The sequence below is a fragment of the Dermacentor albipictus genome, chromosome 4 (genome assembly GCF_038994185.2).
Source record: "Dermacentor albipictus isolate Rhodes 1998 colony chromosome 4, USDA_Dalb.pri_finalv2, whole genome shotgun sequence".
Lineage (NCBI taxonomy): Eukaryota > Metazoa > Arthropoda > Arachnida > Ixodida > Ixodidae > Dermacentor > Dermacentor albipictus.
The window spans coordinates 164,593,477-164,611,359 of NC_091824.1; positions in this window are offsets into that span (position 1 = coordinate 164,593,477).

Below are 17,883 nucleotides of genomic sequence, written 5' to 3' on the forward strand. Positions count from 1 at the left end.
CGAGTCAGGTGTCGGATGTGGCTTCTCAGGACATCTGTATCGATATAGACTGCCAAAGGAGCGCCTTTGGCAATGGCCCATGTCGCAATCGATGTAGTTTTTGGGAGACCGAAACAAGTTATGAGTGCCTGTGCTTGCACACACTGGAGTTTGCGGATATTCATAGTGCAAGTATTTCCTAGTACAGGTAAGCTGTACCACAGGAAGCCCCAAAACAATGCTTTATACAGTTGCAACATTGATGGTACTGTCGCACCCAAGGACTTCCCTCCGAGGAACGCAAGAAGGTCCACAATGGCGGACAAACGCTTTGTCATGTACGAGACGTGAGGGCTCCAAGACAAGTCTCTATGCGCGGTCGTCTATATCGTATAGTTTAGTCATTAATCCGCAAAGCATACGGGGCCATCACTTTGCGAGTAAAAGCAACGAGTGCACATTTCTCAGCTGAAAGCTCCAAGCCTTGCCTTCTTAGATATGTTGACACAGCCGTTGAAGCCTTCTGAAGTCGCGCGCGGACTTGAAGTGGCCAGTCGGGTTATTATATCGTCGTCCAACATGACGAAGAACGTGGACGATCGAACTGTGTTTTCTTGTCTTGCGGGCAGACCGATTTCGCGAAGACTGCGTGTGACTAACAGTCGGAAGACGCACAACCCTGAGAAAAATTGTACGGACCAGGGATTTGCGCAATAAAGCTGATTTTCTCCTATGCCTGTGAGTATAACTTGAAATTAAAGACTGCAGTTCGAAGTTGGCATTACCCGCCGTGGTTGCTCAGTGATTATGGTGTTGACCCGCCGTGGTTGCTCAGTGGCTATGGTGTTGGGCTGCTGAGCACGAGGTCGCGGGATCGAATCCCGGCCACGGCGGCCGCATTTCGATGGGGGCGAAATGCGAAAACACCCGTGTGCTTAGATTTAGGTGCACGTTAAAGAACCCCAGGTGGTCAAAATTTCCCGAGTCCTCCACTACGGCGTGCCTCATAATCAGAAAGTGGTTTTGGCACGTAAAACCCCAAATATTATTATTATTGATTATGGTGTTGGGCTGCTGAGCACGAGGTCGCGGGATCGAATCCCGGCCACTGTGGCCGCATTTCGATAGGGGTGAAATGCCAAAACACCCGTGTACTTAGATTTAGGTGCACGTTAAAGAACCCCAGGTGGTAGAAATTTCCGGAGTCCTCCACTACTGTGTGCCTCATAATCAGAAAGTGGTTTTGGCGCGTAAAACCCCATAATTTAATTTAACTTGGCATTGCGAACTATCCAGTGCGCTCATCAATTTCAGTTTACGTATGGCAGTTACGAAGAAATTCAGTTTTTTCAGCGACCCTGTGGTACGCACGCTTTTGCTCACGGGTACTTTTCACCGCTTCGAAACTGATACCGTCTGAACAACAAGGACGCGAACACCAAAAATGCGATTTATTATTGACAATCAGTGAAACTGTATGTATATACAGTCTATATCATAGTTATCTACAAAAACTTTGGGCCTATATGAGTATTCAGCATCCGCAGACAATGCGGTAAATTATGTTACAGGCGCTGTGTAGTAGTCTATGCTCGGCGACCCAAATTTTAACAAGGGAAGCTAAACCTACGGAACTTCGTTTCAGCATGGACCTTTGTGCCTGCAGTTTTGAATAAATAAAATACAAAGAAATGTCGGCTACATTTGCGGACATTTTGAAGGCTCTCAAATTTGGAGGATCTCAAATGCGATGAGACAGCACTGAAATTCTGGCCGTGGACGAGGCTCGTGTAATCTGTCACAAAGACACCCATTGATTATTCAATTGCAGGGTTTTTGCCAGGATGCACATGCACACGTGCGCGCAATTATCGGATTTGAAGTTTTCGTTGTGGCGGCAGCGAAATTTCTTCTCCCGCTTTTGTCCTTCGACAATGAGCGCACCACTGCCGGCGACATTACTTGTGCAGGTCTGGCTCTGCACTGGACATCAATCGTTAAGATCGCGGCGATTGCACGGCGGCAAGGCCCCGTTGTCTGCCGGGCCATGCGTGTGCATCGCAGCGTGGTCATTCAAGCCAGTGGGCTGCTGAAGGTATTTGCAGTGCAGGAGGCTCTGACACTGCATTGCGCCTAGTGATAACTTGCGCGGCCAGCTGCGCACTGCTGCACAGGCCTCATCTTTCAAGGTGGCCTCGCTGAGACGCGACTGGCCTAACGGTGCCGTTAAACTCTTTTTCTCTCCACACGTGGACCATGTTGAAATGATTTCGTTCGAATGGTTGGGACTCCAGGCAGCTATAGCATGGTTTCCCGACGCCGCAGTGCATCATGGCCGTCTAGTGGCCGTTTGTTTCTTGGCTTTTCAGGAGAACAGCGGTATAGCCGTGGGTGGTTCGGCACGTGTATTGAAAACATGGCTTTGTCATGAGCGAGAACTTTTCTTCGTTCTTGCTTTTTTTAATTCTTTGTCTTTCTTCTTTTTTCCTTTTCTTTGAGGGAGGGTGGGGGTGTTGACACGCCACCCCCGCTAAACCAAGGCTGCTGTAACTGATCTTAAATTAATTAATTGAAGTCTGGACTTTTACGTGCCAAAACGTCGATTTGATTTTGAGGCACGCCGTAGTGGGGGAGGGGGGGAGGGGAGCTGCGGAATAATTTGAACCACCTTGGGTTACTTAAAATGCACCCAATGTGCACTACACGGGCTCTTTCGCATTGAACCCCCATCGTAATGCGACGGCCGCGGCCGAGATCGCACCCGCGACCTCGAGCTCACCAGCGTAACGCCGCTGGGCTACCGCGGCGAGCAGGGATATTCAGAACGGTCACGCTTTCGTAAATGTTAGTGCTTGCGTCTTCTGTAAATAGCAACCTTCGTAAAGCTACGTCTTTTGTCTGTTGTGCTACGATACCAAAAGAAAGGGACATTCTTTAGCACGTAACTTCACCAACTGTGTTTCCTTGCGGAGATGTTAAACTTCATCATGCATATATCCGACGCAACAGTTGAAAATTTGTGTGCGGAGGTGCGGGCTGTGAGGGGACGGTTCGTGGGGCGAGTAATGAGCGTTTGCATCTCGATTTTCAACGGTCAGATAATGAACCATGGTGATGAGTTTACAAACATTGCACGCGTAGGCTGCATTCGGTTGACGCTTGTTTGGGTATTCTAAGATCTGTGGAACACGCATTCGGCGTGGCAGTGGTTATATGTAAGTTGACGGTGGTGATAATTGCTATACGTTTCAGGTAAGGCTGTGATTCGCGGTGTTCTGCGACGCTTTACTTGGTTACACTGGGGACTCTTTTGTGAGCTGCTGACTCGCTGACAAGTATTGTGCTGCTGACCTAAGAGCGCCATGCCAGCCTTTCAACAGCGCGCGCAAGAGGACGTGGCTTCGCCCACTGGCTGCCACGGAGCACCTTACTCATGTTTCGGGCGTGAACAGTGCTTTTACGTATGGCACGACAAGAAGGTGCATTGAGGAAATGAAACCGCGGGCGTTATTGGCAACGGCTGTACTTACTGTCTATGGTTCTCTAGAGGAGGAAGCACATGCAAAGTCCACGTAGCAACAACAGCCTTTAATTGGCAGTGTACACTAGATGTCGATGTCAGGCAACAGGACAGAATTCGGGATTACCCCGGTAAACTTGGCTCCCTCTAAGACACAAGTAAGAAGCAAAATCGTGCTTAATGTGCCATCCGGTTCCAATTTGTTGTTTCGGACATTCGTTGAGCTCTAACACAGCGAGATCACGAGGATACCCACGACGTAGCTTTTCAGTTTACGAAAAAATAAATAAAAAAGATACAGGACTACATTTTTAGGGCCAAATAGAAGGCACGTGAAGATGCTTCTGGACATTTTGTTCAGGCTGGTGTGGTTAAGAGCGGTTTAGGCCCAAGGAATATCGGATTTTTCGCAGGGAATTCCCAGTGAGGAACCTTGGCACATGCTGACTGGTCAGTGAGCCGCGCGCGTAAACATAGCCGCTGTATTAATGCAGCTGTATTGGACATCAAGCCACGAAGCGCTGCTTCCAAAGCAGGATGTTCACAAAGGCATGGCCATTGTTAAAGAAAGGACACTAGGACAGGACTGTAGCGCTGCTTATGTCGTTATATGTAATTTTGGGACTCGTCTGTTGCGCTTCTTGCCGCCGCCAAATCATCAACCAACTCGTGCAAAGAACGTAATACGCGCGAGGGTGACGCCAAATAACATCGGTGATTTACAATAATTATTTCAAGCGGAACCTTTGTACAGGATGCAGGATTTGCGTTGTGTGTGTGTGTGTGTGTGTGTGTGTGTGTGTGTGCGTGTGCGTGCGTGCGTGCGTGCGCGCGCGCGCGCGCGCGCGCGCGCGCGTGTGTGTGTGTGTGTGTGTGTGTGTGTGTGTGTGTGTGTGTGTGTGTGTTTGTGTGTGTGTGTGTGTGTGTGTGTGTGTGTGTGCTTAGCCGTAGACACTGGATTTTTTTTACAAAAGATTGATCGTTACATGGACGTTGCTGGCTGGCGGGGGTGTCTGATGAAAACCTATTATCCAGAAATTTTACTATTTCTTTATAGCAGTACACACAAGGACAGAATAGGCACCTCATAATGAAGAGGTGGGTGGTGGGGTGGTGGTGGTATTGCAGCAGGGGGGGGGGGGGGGGTTAGCCTGGCATACACAGCCGCAAATTGTTCCTCCTGAGCCTCCTATATGAATGACATAGTGTGTGTCACCAGGTGTCGGAGGGCACTGTATCTCGAATGAAGGCAATCGGCAGTCGTTGCGCCCTCTTCTTGAGTACCGCAGGCCCTCCGGGGAAAACGACGCCTTCAAAGGTCCTCTGCGGAATACCCATTCTTTTGCAGACTGTCAACCATCGCTTTTCTTTCTGTGTCGAACTGCGGGAATATCGAAATAAAAGGTTCGATGTCGGCGATCTCACCACAGAAAGCAGAGAACGGGGAAGCGCATCGTCCAGTCTTGAATAACCAAGCAGGGGTGTACGCGGAATTGGTTCGGATGTGGTGCAACAGCGTTGCTTCTTCCTGAGTAAGTCCATGGATCACACAGGCTGAGTGTGGAGCCTGGCAGATCGCCCTAAAGTGATTGCGGTTTACATTCTCAGAGTTCTGAGAAATCTTTGGCGCTCTTACTTTTCAAGCACATGTCAGTGCCCGGTGTGCAAGAGCGTCAGCTTTTTCATTTACTCCAATTCCTACGTGGTATGACATTCACTGAAATTTTATGGTAAATTCCTTGCTCATTAAAAGTTTGATCAGTGCCAGAGATTGCCTAGTAAACTTGCCTCGAGGCAGGCCACGGTGTAATCTTTGTAACGATGACTTTGAGTCCGTCAGCACCACGACGAAGAGCGATGAGAGATGGTCAACTCATATCCAAAAGTAGCAAAATGCGGCAAACAATACACCAATGAAAGCTTATCTTTTAACCAGCGTGCCTTAGACGGCTATGTCTAAGGAACTCTCTTTAGAAAGCAATCACGTCATAATTTCAGTTATAGCAACCACATCCGGAACTCCGTTGCTCTCTTAGAACGAGCAACGTACAACAAGAAATGTTAAACGCCCGGTAAAATTGCAGATAGCGAATAAGGAGAGAGCGCATTACTTAATAACGCACACAAAAATTAAATGAGCTAAGCAAATCGGTTACACAAGGCTAAGATCTGTAACACGTTCGTTACAAATTTCGATCCCTTTAGTGGGACGCTCGTGCGCGACTATACAATAAAGTGCCCAAGCTCTGCAAACGACCGTGATGTTTATCTGCGGAGATGCACTCGGAAATTGACTTAGGCCTAACGGATCTAATTTAAGAAAGAACGTCCCTGCGCGAGGTATTCAGCGGTGGCATTTGCGTCAGAGGCTTCATGCGCACTAAGTGCCTTTATCGATTCTGGCTCACGTTCAAGCTAACGTGAGCTGTATGCGAGAACTTGTGTGCACGACACGGTCTGCGCTTTGTCTTTTCGAATACGAAATAACTTCTTCCGTCTAGCGACCCACACCGATGAAGCTGGCTCCTGCCTTAGAGAATCGATGGTTACGGTTGACGATATCGAAAGTCTATCTCACACCGAAACTAATAGCCTGACAGCAGGTTTCGGAAGCATGTTGAAAGATTCTCAACTCGCATGTAATATTTGTACATAGGGGAGTTGGCAATCGCGCAAAGAGCACTTGTCGGCGTGTCCTTCTTTTCGTCGACGCTACAGAGTCATTTTTTAAATGTTATTACCTACTCAGCCGAAAGTGGAATAAGGAAATACTAGAGCAAAAAGCACCGGGCGTGGTTACATAATCGCCGGCGCTAGTTCGTCTGATGATCACCGCTTGAATGCCAAGTACATATGTCGAGATTCGCCTGTCTCCTGGCTTTAGTTCAAAATTCAAACTGTCCGCGTTATTACGTTATCGCGCTGTCCATCTGCCACCACTAGACGTGGGAAGCGCGATGGTTTAGACAAGGAAACTAGGCACGTTAACTGGACATAGCGTAGACGCTCCATGCAAATGTACCGAGGAATGCGAATCGTTTACCTCTTAGACACTGGTGCCAAAATAGTTCTGTGGTGCAGGGGTGTAAATTGGTCATGATTTTCTGCGCCATTTATCGTGGCTGATCAGAGGATGCTGTAATAAGGGGAACAGAAAGCCTTCGGATAATGTGCTTCTACGACAGCTCCAGGTATTACAGAGAGGAAAGACGACTATGACTTGAACGAGGGGCAGCGGTCACGTTAATCCCTCCACCGATATTTGGCGGTATACGCTGCGGGAGGCTCAGGCAGAAAACGAGGCTAACAGAACACCAGGCCTCGACATCGAAAGGTAGCGACAAAGAAAAAAAAATTGAACAGTGCTCGACGCAGCACTTAAACAACCGAAAGACAAAAGAAAGAAAGAAAGAAAGAAAGAAAGAAAGAAAGAAAGAAAGAAAGAAAGAAAGAAAGAAAGAAAGAAAGAAAGAAAGAAAGAAAGAAAGAAAGATCATTGCTACCTTCAAAGCCTCTTGACGTAAGACATCCGTGCTTTTTTAGCCGTCCCTTTTTTTTTCATGCATTTCATGCAATGATGAGCTGACATTTTCTTCTGGCGAGATTTAGGTGAACGGTTGGCGACCCAATTGCATCAGAAGTTGCTGAGATGATTGTTGCTGCGCAGGCACACTCTGGAGTATTGTTAGTGTCTTCGTAGACCATACTTGTTGAGAGACAGCGAACGCTGTCCTGAGCCCGCGGCGACTAATACCGGAGACGTCGTCGAATACTCCGTATCTGAATAGCGTGCACTTTGCGAACCGCAAACCGTCATTTGCAACTGGTTTTGCCTGTTGGTCGACGACGAATGCATAGAGACACTTCACTTATCTTAGTATGGTGTTGACCCCTTTTCATTTATCCCTGATGACCACGTGGCAAGATTGCTTCCACGATAGCAAGCGACCAACGGCATTGCTGACGCAAGACGTCTCCTCTGCTTTTTCTCAGCACTGTCGGACTCGTTCGTCTCGCGATTGCTGAACACAAACGAGCCGGCGATGACTTTCTGATCGCTAGGCTTTGGCTTTCTTCGACGTCGGCTCGTGGGAGCTGCGTCCTCCCTCCTGCACGTGTGGCCTAGCCGGTCGGGGACATCGCTCCTGTGTTGTCGGGCACGGTGCGCCTCGTGCCTAGCAGTTGTGAGAGCTGTGACACAACAGCGCTCAAATTGTTGACTGCTTTTCCCCTGAGAGTTCCCGAAGCGTAACCTGCTCTTACATTGAAAAAAAATATTAATGATGAAATGCTTGTTAACAGATTAACCATTGCATAAGTAAATGTTGTACAGTCATATTGTGTCACTTCGTGCACGCGTTCAAAGCAGTAAAGTGCTGGAAGGGATGTGTGTAACAACACCTTGATTTGAACGAGTTGGTTCCAGTTCTGTCGTATGTGTTCGTTCGTATTCGTCTTTGTCTTTAGCGCTTCTTTATGAAAACTGTCAATATGTATGTATTAGAGAGAGAGAAAGAGAGGGGGGGCAAAAATAAAGAGAAACAGTTTCGTGCAGTGCTAACAACCTGCATTATTTGTTGCAATTCTCACTTCGAACTTTGTGCAATTCATTCATTAATTCATTCATTTTCGTTCGTTCATTGTTGGTCGGCATAACTTTGTCGTGAAATCGACGTGACCACCGAAAATCGCGGCGCGTAGTTTCTATGCTTTTTACCTCTGCAAATTACAAAGTAAAGAGTTAAGCACTAATACGTTCGCTCCACATAACCACGTTTGCATGCATATAAGTTTAGTAGTGTTCTTTTGCTTTCGCCTCACATGACTCCTTATACACTTGCATCTTTTCACTTCTACGACTAGTTAGATGGAGGCGTGAATAGTCTAATTGGACTCTGTAGGCATTCTTGAATAGATGTTAGGCTTCGGGTCAGTCTGGTATTCATGAAAAACGCCATTACTCATTTCCCACAAAGTCTTAGTCAACCCGTCGCGACATGTTTACCTAGTGTGGACTAGTCATGGTCATCAAGAAACTTAAACTGAGCACTAAAAGTCAATTATCAAGACTTACGGAATACTCGAAATGACACGACCAACGCTGCATGCTTATCTCATTTGTGGGTTATTCAGAGGAAGTGCGCGCCGTCTTTTATGCGAAGCATATTACGAGAGCTCAACCCAGCTCCTCAGGCGCGGCGGTGTCGCCTTGAATACCACGTGACACCGTGACGTCACGACAGAGGAGAAGTGGCTTTGGCTCAACTCTTGCAAGATGGGCTGGGTGGGAATCGAACCAGGGTCTCCGGAGTGTGAGACGGAGACGCTACCACTGAGCCACGAGTACGATGCTTCAAAGCGGTACAAAAGCGCCTCTAGTGAATGCGGTGTTGCCTTAGAAACGAGCTGTTGCTAAGGCTCAGGCGTGCGTCGCTTGCTCAGGCGCACATTTCGTTGCCGCGCCGAACGCTGCGTTGCTCGACGCTCACCGCGTCCAATGCGGGGCGCGTAGTCGCTGGCGGGTCGACGGGAACGCTGTCGCGTTCCACTCTTGAAGGCGAAGCAGAGTAACGCATGAGTTGTTTTTTCGTCTAGCCGAACCAAATATAGCCAAGCAACAGCAGTTCACCAGGCTAAACAGTGGTTCAACAACTAAAATAAAGGCTAGTATGCTTCGCATCCTGGGCTTAACCTTAGCAAAGCCACAGCCATTTTTTCGTCGTCGTCAGGATTTTGCCCGAAGTCAGGCTGCAGGGCAGCCGAGAGACACTCGGGAAATGATGCTTGACAGGTTGCCCGATAAGCTGCACAGATGTGTGTGCGTGCATGTCGCGAGAACCGGCTGGTAATCGGTTGCCACATATGGCATAAATCGACATGTAATGATAGCGAAGTCAGAACGTTGTGGCGCCGTAGTTGAAGGTTGTAAAGCAAGCTGCAAAACACTGCTAGACGAGGACGTATGCCACAAGATGGTTAAGTAAGAACCCGCGCCTTTTGAGCAACATAGAGAGAGAGAGAGAGAGAGAGAGAAGGGAAGACGGAAAGGCAGGGAGGTTAACCAGACTGAGTCCAGTTTGCTACCCTACACGTGGGGAGGGGAATGGGGAGTGAAAGAGGAAGAGAGAGAACTTAAGTGTAGGATGTCTATAGTCGGGCACTCAAGTCTGTTGCCCTCAGGTAGCGAAAAAGTGTTCGAATGGCTTTCTGGGCCAATGAACTGTGAGGCCAGGCTCCCAAGATCTTCGCTTCCGTAAATGGCCTGTCATCCAGTCTATTTAAGGCACACTGGAGAGTCTCACGTTGATTATCGAAGCGAGAACAGTGGCACAGAAGGTGACTGATGGTCTCTTCACACTTGCACTTAGCGCACATTGGTGAATCCGCCATTCCAATACGGTAGCTGTAGGAGTTGGTGAATGCTACTCCTACCCGCAGCCGACACAGCAGTGTTGCGTCACGTCGTGGAAGGTTCGCTGGTAATGTAAGTTTCAGTGAAGGGTCGAGGCCGTGTAAACGACACTTAGAGCAACATAAAAATGCTGTAGGCAATGCAAGTTGACCTTGTGTAATGTATGTTAGCGTTGATCGCGAATGTGGAAGACACCTTATTTTTATCGTAACCACGGCTTTCGTTAATTGCGTCGAAGCAGTTACCGTCTTCTGTTTAGATGACGCTACAATGATCTGCTCAACTTTTTCAATGCGTGCCCTAAGAGCTCGCCGGCATGTATCTTGCTTGATAATGAGTACTGTTTTATTTATGCATCGCTGTGCGATTGTTGTGCTAGCGTAAAAGAAAAGTAATAGAGAAAGAAAAAAAAATACAACAAAAATGTACACCACTTTTTGTACATCTCTTGGCGTAACCTGCTGCAGAACTCTCCATCATTTCATCTAAAAGACGTTTTAAACGGAAGCTTTCTTTCATGACAACAGCAAGTTTACACAGGGAAGTTGTTTTCTTTACTGTTCCTACAATGCACTAATGTTTTATGAGTGAGAGTCAAAGGAAATCCCAGTTTGGTCTCTGGTGATATGGCTGACCATAATAACAGTGCTTTACTCAGTGTAATTTGCAAATATTTATATATTACAGGCGTACGGGAAACTGCGATTTGCCTTTGGAATGCATATTACCCGACTTATAGCTCTGTACTCTGGATTTTGGTTTCTGACAGCGCAACCTGTTTATTTGAAATATTGCTCGCAGGGCCTTTGCAGCGTTTCGAAAACAAAATTCTCGGAAACTTGCCTTCACGAACATCAGCGCGAGCCGCTATGAAGTCACTGCTGCGTTATTTAAAAGGCACCGCACTATGTCACAAGTTACGACAAGCGCTCCGGTTATGCCGCGTTTGGCGATGTCAGCTGCATCGCACTCGTTCTATATTTAGCAAACCTGGTCTTGTGAGCAACTTTACAGCGGTCGCATCCACAGATAGCGCACGCGTTTTTTTTTCGTTTTTTTTTCTCGACAGAACAGAATTGGCTTCGCTGCTGCTATTAGCGACCAGTTGGCGGCAGGCAACCAGAAAGAAGGTGAGGTTTTCCACGGCGCGGGAAAAGGCGACCCCAAGTTATCTAGCCTTGGCTGCTCGCCTGCGAGTTTTCGTCGCTGCTTATGCGTCATTTGTGGTACTTCGCGCTCGTATGAAGGAAGGGGGCAGAAGTCGTGGCAACGCGTAATTTAGATATTGTGTTTGCCCCAGCCTACTTACGCGCAGCACACGAAGTTGTCGGTAAACAAGGTCTATTAAATAGTCGCCGCGTCATTCGCGCCTATTATCCTATTTGCGGGGTGTCCTATGACTCAGATACTTCGTTTCGCTGAATATGAGGAACATTAATATCTCCCCAATGAGTATACTACAGCGTGTGCGAAAGTTCTGCCGTATGCTCGTCCATTAATTGAAACAATTTGCTGTGTTTTGAGTCAATGACACTCGCATGTGATGACGATGGGGCTCTACTTTTCTGTGGACAGACACTGTCTTGTTAACTATTATTATGCCGATAGTTATTTATGATGCAGTGAACTATGAACTATAACAAAAAACAAAAGCAGCAGCAGCAACAACAACAAAAAAAAATTACCGCCCAAGCACTCCGCACAGATGGTTAAGCAGCGAAATTCAAACGTACGGCCCAGGTGTTGATCACTGGTTTAATCCCGATGGTTCATTGAATGACTGCTTGGTAGGCTACCGGATCCTCGGTACGCATTTGCTGCTTGCGCTAGGCTGCACGAGCCTGTTCTTGTAACCGGGCTGCAGCATTGGCATGTCATAGACGAACTCATTCTGGGTTCTGCTCGCGGCGTTGCTGATTGAAAGTTGCCTGCTGCTAAGAATTACGTCTGACGCGTGGCCTACCTATTTCGGAGCCGGAGAGAAACCGCTGCACGCGCTCTCGGCTGCGACGGAGAGAAACGACGTCACTAGTGGCGCAGCTAATCCAACACCACCTAGATAGCACTAGGCCTTTTCACTCCGATATATGACGTCATGTTACTTGGCCTGACTGTCATAGAATTTAATGCTGATACCTTGCTGATACTCCCAAGTAGACAACAGTGATTTTGACGTCACCGCTTTCATGTGCTATCTAGATGGTGTTGGCTAATCACGCCAACACACACACACACACACACACACACACACACACACACACACACATATATATATATATATATATATATATATATATATATATATATATATATGTATATGTATATATATGTATATATAGTCATATCATAACAAGCCAACAAACACTGACACCAAGGACAACATAGGGGAAATTACTTGTGCTTAATAAATGAAACAAGGAAACGATAAATTAATGGAAATTAAAGTGGACGAAAAAACAACTTGCCGCAGGTGGGAACCGAACCCACAACCTTCGCATTTCGCGTGCGATGCTCTACCAATTGAGCTACCGCGGCGCTGTTTTTCCAACCACTTTCTTGGGAGCCCACAACCTTCGCGAAATGCGAAGGTTGTGGGTTCGGTTCCCACCTGTGGCAAGTTGTTTTTTTATCCACTTTAATTTCGATTAATTTATCGTTTCATTATTTAATTTACTAAGCACAAGTAATTTCCCCAATGTTGGCCTTGGTGTCAGTGTTTGTTGGCTTGTTATGGCATGGCTATATATATATATATATATATATATATATATATATATATATATATATATATATATATATATATATATATATATATATATATATATATATATATATATATATATATATATATATAGATATATATAGCGTATGCGCATGGGGTTGCGCGGGAGGAGTTTTCGGCTTACAGGCGACCGACATACGGCTAGCCATATACAGCTTCGCTGTAAAAGAGGCGGTGTCATTTCTGAAGGCCGCCCATTACTCAACCATGAATTGTAGAATATATAATTAAAATACTGTATGTACTGTGCACATATTTAGCGCCGCACATTGGAGCGCAGGGGGCATCACGAATAATGTATTACATTACTGCGAAGGCTTGACTCAGGGCATGCTGCTATTGATTAAGTATACAGCGCAGTTAAAGAATATATGGGCGGCACGGTGCACACCTCTGCAGCGAAAGTAGTGCGCACAATACCGATGAAAGTGTAACATAGCCTAAGTGTGTCGCACACAGTAAAGTGCAGCCATTCCTATATAGAGTGACACACTAGACGCTCCGGAGGTGCCACTGCTCAACGCGACAGTATACAGTACGTGAGGTGTCGTGGCACGACACTATAGTCAGCCGGCGCGATATTTACAGGGTTTTGTTGCGCACACATTGTTCGACAGAATTTGCATGGCGCAGGCTGCTTTGCCTGAACAGTTCACTCCCAAAGAAAGCCGAGTGCCGGGCCGGAGTACGCCTGTGCCCACTTTGATGACCGGCAGCAGCGTGGTGTCGAACCCACGGCCTCCCGCAACCGAGGCGGACACGCAACCACGAGGCCATGCTGCTGTGCAGAGAGCGCGCCATTTGCACGCACGTTTAACTGGAGCCAACTTGCAATGAAGTCTAAACGTGTGCGGATCGACAGACGAAGACGGCTATGCCACAGAAATTTGGATGCGGCTCTTACGTGCTGCGCGTTGCTACCCTCTTCGTCACATAGAAGGTTGCAGAGGGTGCCACCTACATGTTACCGCGCTCTGCTAGCTAGGAACGCCATCTTGCTCGGTACGCAACAGGCTCAAGGTTTATCTCGTTGCCTGCAAGTTTCGTCTGCAGTCGCGTGCTTTAAGTAAAAATCAAAGTGGGTCTCAGACTACCTTTTACTGCATGCCTTCTCGCGTGGGTATTACTGGCACACACTATGAACGGCAGGGATAGTAAGGAGATACGCAAGCAGCGTTATGCACGCGCGCTCGCCTTGGCCACATCGTCGCCACTCAGCTGTCGTTCTCGAACCAACTTGCGGAACCTCCTCATTGCGACGTCGGAGCATGCGATTCCCTATTCCGGGGTCAGTGGGAACGGACGTCACCAAACCATAGGTTGCTGTTGACCGCCATTGAACGAGTCAATACAACAGGACGGCATTGGAACGCGTTCAGCGACTTGACTCTGAAGCTCGGACAGTGGCCGTGTCCGCGGTAAATCCCGCTGCTGAATGACGTCGGTACGCGTTCCAGCAAACACGCAGCTCGTAAACACGCGTTTCTCGCAACTCACGCTTCCCTCGAAATCTCTCTGCGAACACAGCCTTGATACATAACGCATGCGATGCGCGTACCGCTGTATCCCTTCCTTTCCAGTGAATTGTCGCACGGCGAAGGCAGCCGACCAGAGCTACTTATCCTCGCCTTGCATGAGCGATCAACCCGCGTGGCATTGTTGCCCTTGCAGCCTGATTGCGGCTACGCAACAAGCGAGCTGCGTATGCTCGGTCGCGCTGCGCGAGGACGCCATGTTACTAAGTGCCGCTTTGTGTACAGGCTTATCGCGCGTTATACAGTGAGTAAAACACTGCGTGCGTTTCTCTTTTTTCCCCGCGACACTTCCTTCGATCGGCGGTTTCTGTAGTCATCGCGGGCCGTATTTCCCGAGCGCGCCGGCGGCGCGTAGTGATGTCATCGACGATCGTGTTTGTTGCGTGTATATGTTTTGTTCGTGCCCTACGGCCCTTGCCTCCGTTTTCCGTGGCGCATCTCGCAATCGTTTCGGTTCGATAGGCGAGTCAGAGCATGGATTTACCTTTTCCCTCGTACGCACGTCCCTATACCGCCTCCTCCCACCGCCCCCTACCTCCTGCATGGAGGACCGGCTGCCAAAAGCTTCTAGATAGCTCTTAGGGCTTTTCTCCAGGCGGACGAGTTCTGGCTGGGTCTTCCACCTATTTCACGCCACAAAAATGCAAAAGTCACTTTCGTTGCAAATTTAGCTTTGACGAAGCACATATTTGCCGCTAGAACGCACACCGAAACAGAGAGCGAACATCGGTGACGACACGTGGGGCCCCTGCGACTGATTTGCTTAGTGTACAGACCGACGAATGAATAAGGCAGGGCTTTTAAAACAACTGGGCTCAAGGCTGTTTTTGGAAATGGACATCCTCGAACCATGGTTGTTCGCTTCGCTGGCACAGAAAGCAACGAGAGCTTTGCTGCAGTACAATTGTTGACGGGTACCTGCGACCATTTATAGACTTGACGCTGATCTTCATGCGTGCGCGCAACTATGTATGTAATGTTGTTTCTCTCCCATTCGTTCTGTCTTTTCGTCCGCTCATCCCTTCTTCCCCAGTACAGGGTAGCAAACCGGACGTGCGTCTGGTTAATCTCTCCGAATTTCCTTTGAGAGAGGAGACGAAAGGCCCATCACTTCTCTCACTCTTCTCCTCTTTGAGAAAGAGGAGAGACAACCACATGCTCCAACTACCATCATCTAACCTAAGGGAACAACCTGAAGTCGAAGCATACAACCTTTGGGGTCACACAGAGTAGTCGGGAGGCAGTCGCCGCATTTTTTATGCATATACTTTCATTAATTACGTGCAGTCCAATCCTTGTCCCATTAACCAAAAACCGCGGCTCACATATTCAGTCCTTAGAATGGGTGCGTTTCTTCACCTTTTCCTTCAGCTGTCAACGTGTTTACAGTCTCGTTCATCTTTTTATTGTCGTGAATAAACAAGGGGGTGTTGGTACCAGAAGGGGGTGCCGGCCTCTTTCTTTTTTTTTTTCACGTGAAAAACATGGAAATGTATCGCATGTCGCAGAACGTAACGAAGGTAAAAGAGGCACATTATAAGATAATGTGTCTGCTCTCGATCTTTATGTGTGTTTCTTGTGTGGTGTTATGTTTCCCAATTTTGCATATTTAGCAATCAGTCATTAGAGTGAACCAACTAGCCCCTCAAGACATTCTAATCAGCAATGGGATAACATTGTGATAGGCCCTCAAAGCATAAAATATTAGCACAAAGCAATGCAGCTTAAAGCGACCAAAAACAATATACCTGCAGTATACAAAATGCCACAAGGGAAAATAATTTATGCAGTGTCATACATACATATTGTCATACAAAAGTGCCGCACGACTAATCGCGCGGCACTTTTTTTTGCGTGTGTGTTTCGCGGGCTTTCTTTGAGGCTTAGAAACAACTTTTATGTAGCACGTATTGAGTAACAGCAAGCTGAGTCGGGAATTTTTCAGGATGGACTACAATTTTCTGCTCGAAACTTTTGCTCTGATTATAATATTTGATAAGTTGATTGTATAACTAATTTTGTAATAATGCGAAATACAATAAAATAGTCTGACTTGCTCCAAGTGACGGCAAACAAAATTATCTGGGTTCTATCTAGCTACGTGGCACTTGTATATCTTTGAATTTTCGCACAAGTTAAATGGGACACATTGAATATTAGTTAAACCAAAGCACGCTTAAAGAGCAGCAAGCGCACGTTTCTTAAGAGTAGCTGTTGGCCACGATCCCAACAGCATCTCCAGACTCATTGGTCTGCGATCAGTTGCGCAATCCATATAAACTCCTGTTAGCTTCTTGGTTTAAACAATCTACGGCGTTCTTGAAGAAAGCTGTTCTACGTCCTCATATACTCTGCCACATTCGCAGCGAGAGTTTTCAACGCGGCCAATGCGATATCGATTTGTTTCCCTTTCTTCTTCTTCTTATCGTTCTTTTTTTTTGCGGAAGTCAGAGACGGCCAATAATGTTTCTAGGAACGTGTTGAGCTTAATATTTATAGGGAATTCAATCAGAGGATCAATATAATAAAAGTCACAGTCCTTATTAGTTCAATCGAACCACGTTCTACTATCTCGGGCCGATGCATCTCGTTCATTCAAAGCAACCGCTGGTCTGTCTGGTTTAGGACTTGTCGGGAGGATCTCGTGCGTACGCCACTCTTAATTGCAGCGCCTTTCACGTACGTCGTGGCATGTTTGATCCCACAGTTTTGCCGACTTGTTTTGTTATCAGAGCATAAAGACAAGATCGGAGACAACTTAAAAGTGTCCTTAAAAGTGTCCTTAAAGGGGCAATTAGTACGCCGAACCTTGCTGCCTCTTTCTTAAGTTCGGCAATAACCAATGTTAACATAGCGGATGTGAGGCCAGCCTTAACGGTTCTTTGAGCTGCTGCGCACAAACTGAGGGGAAAAAAAAAAAACTTACCTTTATAAAAACATGACATTCTTGCGCAGCTGTGAGAACAGTTGCCATGCTAAGCAGCTTTTACGTTGGATGAGAAGCTTCTTATTCAACGCAGAAGCTACTCAAGCCTTTCAAAGGTGACGGTAGGCAAATATACCTGTACGTATAATCATCTCCAGGGAGGTTACAAGTGGACTTTGCAAGAAACATCGAAATTAAGCTCGGCCTTTACAAACAACGCTCTTTAAGTGGTCGTTCCAAAGAAGGTATTTTGTTATCAACCCAACAGTTAACGAAATAAAGAAAAGGAACATAAAAGTGAGATTATTGGCTCTAGCAATTTAGCTGCTAGCCGCGGCAATCGTGCAGCTTCCAGACCACTTTGTGCACCGACGTCCTTTTTTTTCATGTCCCCCTCTTCGATGAAGCTAGAATTCGCCGGAAATTTTAACTGAGCTGCAACCATGGCAGCCGAGAAGTATCAATGCGGACGGCAGCGACGGTTGCCAAGACAATTCTCCATTCCGGTTACACATCGTTGCGGGAACATTGCACGGCGGGCACATAAGATCACAGCCGCGAGTGCTCACTACAAACGTTCTCATTTATACCTCAGGCACGTACGCGTGCATAGGACCAGAAAATGTTTACGTTTCCGTCTCTTACAAAAGAGGAGGAAAAATGAGAACCCGGTAACGCCTCATGGTGACGAGGAATAACAACTGTCTTCGGGCGGCGTTGTTTTTACTG